A 3,783-nucleotide genomic window follows, 5' to 3' on the forward strand; every position below is an offset into this window, starting at 1 on the left:
AGTATCAAGCGCAGGAAAGTAAGAGTGGAGTCAAGGTAAACAGTCCTTATCCAAAATAATTCATGCACTAAGGTCAAAGTACTAAAAGAAAACAAAGCAAGAAGTACCCGCCTTAATATGTCAATCGTATAAGACTCAAACCCACGTCGTGACACTCGTCTCGAATCGACGTCCTGCAAATCATGTGATGTACAATTTAGCTAATTTCATAAACACCAACTAACTAAACCCAAACCCAACTTAATTAGGAAACCCTAATCCAACTATGAACCTCGATTCACCTAAATCCCTCTAGATCTGTCCAAACAAATCCCAAGCGACCACAAAGAATCAAGAACTGCATCATAATTGATTCATCACCTCCAACTTCATCCAAATTCACAACTATCTTCAAAGAAATGAGGACCACAACGAAAATGAGTTACCACTTACCCAATCAGTCCAGAACTTGGTGCTAACTCGATAAAGTAAGAACATTCTAAAATGTAAAAAGAAACCAATTTGAAACCTTAATTTGTCCAGCCATTTGCAATAATCTAGAGGAAATAATGGAACACTGAAATCAACCACCATCTCCCCAAATTTGTTGCAGAAAATTGAGAAAGTAGGTAAACGTAAATCAGATTTACAACCTCCTTATGTTTGTTCCCGATGAATCGAAGCTACCACAAAGAAGCAACGAAATCATCAAAACCCAATCGAAATCTCTATCAAATTCCAGAACTCAACAAGAACCTCTCTAATGCAGAAATTTACCAGTAAACACCGTGAACATCAGAAATCATAACACCTAAATTCGTTCCAGTGAGTCAAAAATAAACTAGCAGAGGCACAAAGGAATCCATCGGGATAACATCTAGCACTTTCAAACCCTAGCCGAAATCACATAACCCCAAGCGAAATGGAAATCGAAAACTAAAACCAGCTGCTAGGCCACCGAAGAAAAACGACACCCATCCGTATCTACAAAGGAACTACTTGCCTTTTCTCATGGTCTGGAGGAGAAATTCCGCTTCAAGAGAGGAGTGCTGGAGAAGCGGTGGGGAGGGGTTAGGGCACGGCATCTTTGGCGGCAGGGCTCGGGAGAGAAGAAGATTCGGCGGCTGGGGTGCTCGTGCGAGGGAGAAAGATCGCCGCTGTGTTGCTTGTGTGAGGGAGGGATCGCTGGATGTGGTGTCCGACGACTGTGGCTCAATGGAGAAGACGATCGGCGATGGGTTGTTGGGCAGCGTCGCGTGAAGGCTCGGGGAGGAGGATTCGACGCCGCGTGGGAAGCTAGGGCACGGGCAAGAAGAGAAAAGGGAATTTATAAACCTAGGTATATTTGATTAAGCCCTAGATTAGTTTCTCAATCAACTCCCATCTTCGGGTATTCCAAACAGACTTTTTCTTCAGCCCATAAATGCATCCCCTCAAAATACATCGTACGAGTTCCGATTAAATCCTAGAAAATTCCTAAAAATTCTAATAAGATTATTCGCCCATTAATCTTATTATTTAATTATTATCTAGTTCAGTATTTTACATTCTCCCCTACTAATAAAAAATTTGGTCCCCAAATTTACGACCTAAGTACGTTGAACAACAAGTGGCATGTTCTATAGTCATCCCATCTAAGCTTAAGATGATATCAAATCTCACCATTCCCCACATATGTAGATCCGTCGCAAGTGCCTGACCACCAAAGTCCGAAGAACATTCTTTGACTTCTTGACTACTAATAAGTACCCCCTTTGGATGGTACATATACTGTTAACTCATGTTAACAGTATCCAAAGATACCCCCTGTTGGCTTGTGCTACCTCCGAGGGCGTCTGGAACAGAGCCTGATGAAAAGGTATCGGGGCGGGCAGCGCCCCTATTTGAGTGCCGGCCGACCCCTTGTTTTGCCCCCATATTGAGAGCTGCTCCTGCTTATCTTCGGGTGGCGCTCGGCCACCCGAGGCTGATGTCGCCTGCTGCGCTGCCCGCTCAGCCTGAGCTTTCTGTTGCTGCTCCACTATTTTTGCAGCTCACGCTTGGACGAGTGCCTCGAGCTCTTCGGGAGAGAGCGTTACCAGAAGTTGACGTCCAGCTTCTTCCATCTTCTTGGCTCGGATTCAGGTGTGTTCCCACAGACGGCGCCAATTTGATCCTGTCCGAGCGCTGAGTCGACGGATGCTAGGGACGTGGCACGCTCCGCTGTCTCCGACTGGTGGTGTAGCTCTCCGACGAACCTGCAAGGAAGCCGAGCCGGGAGGGGTTTCCCGGCGACGACCCTCCGACGCTCAAGTCAGGCAACGAGAGAGGCAGCATAATGAGGCTATAGTAGAGATGTGGGCATACCTTCGTCGACGTCTAGGGGTCCTTATATAGGACCCCGGGGAAGCGCGGGCACGTTTCTCTATGCATGCACGCTACCCCAAACATACCTTAACAAGCCTTTGTCAGAAAAGTACCTCTGGCGACATTCCGCAATCGTCCGAGCATATCCTGGATGTGACGATGGAAGCTTCCACCATATGATTCTGTGTACGGCTCGGCCGCCAACTCTGCTGCTTGTCGGCGGCAGGTGTCTTGAGGATGATGTTATCCCCTGTCTTCTTTGTGCTCTTGCGCTCCCTGCTGTTCCAGGGCCGAGCGGCTCGGCCGCTCGGCAAGCATATCACTTCTGCATCGGTCATATACTCGGATGAGACTGCTCTTGCCTGTGTTGCCTTGTGCACCGGCCGAATGGACATCCCGCTCGACCCTTGAAGCCTTTTTACCTCGAGCATCGGAAACCCGACCCCTAGTCGGGTTGTCTTTCATTCGGTTTGGGGGATTCATGGCCGGTCGGTCTGCATCGCCCGGTCGTCCAGCCCGCTTCGCCCGGTCGTTCAGCCCACTTCATCCGGTCGGCCGGTCGGCCGATCTCAGGGTTGACTCTCTTGACCTTTGACCTCCACGTGCCATTGACCTTCCGCCGATGAGGATCCCCCGTCCTTATCACCGGATCACATGCCTCCCCTTCCCACAGACGGCGCCAATTTAATCCTGTCCGAGCGCTGAGTCGACGGACGCTGGGGACGTGGCACGCTCCACTGTCTCCGACTAGTGGTGTAGCTCTCCAACGAACCTGCAAGAAAGCCGAGTCGGGAGAGGTTTCCCGGCGACGACCCTCCGACGCTCAAGTCAGGCAACGAGAGAGGCAGCGTAATGAGGCTACAGTAGAGATGTGCGCATACCTTTGTCGATGTCTGGGGGTCCTTATATAGGACCCCGGGGAAGCGCGAGCACGTTTCTCTATGCGTGCACGCTTCCCCAAACATACCTTAACAAGTCTCTGTCAGAAAAGTACCTCTGGCGCCATTCCGCAATCGTCCGAGCATATCCCGGATGTGACGGTGGAAGCTTCCACCGTATAATTCTGTGTACGGCTCGGCCGCCAACTCTACTGTTTGTCGGCGGCAGGTGTCTCGAGGATTATGTTATCCCTTGTCTTTTTTGTCCTCTTGCGCTCCCTGTCTATTCCAGGGCCGCTCGACAAGCATATCACTTCTGCATCGGTCATATGCTCGGATGAGACTGCTCCTGCCTGTGTTGCCTTGTGCACCGGCCGAACAAACATCCCGCTCGACCCTTGAAGCCTTTTACCTCGAGCATCAGAAATCCGACCCCTAGTTGGGTTGTCTTTCATTCGGTTCGGGGGATTCATGGCCGGTCGGTCTGCATCGCCCGGTCGTCCAACCCGCTTCGCCCGGTCGTCCAACCCGCTTCGCCCGGTCGTTCAACCCGCTTCATCCAGTCGGCCGGTCAGCCGAT

The sequence above is a fragment of the Zingiber officinale genome, chromosome 6B (assembly GCF_018446385.1).
Source record: "Zingiber officinale cultivar Zhangliang chromosome 6B, Zo_v1.1, whole genome shotgun sequence".
In the NCBI taxonomy this organism is placed as follows: Eukaryota; Viridiplantae; Streptophyta; class Magnoliopsida; order Zingiberales; family Zingiberaceae; genus Zingiber; species Zingiber officinale.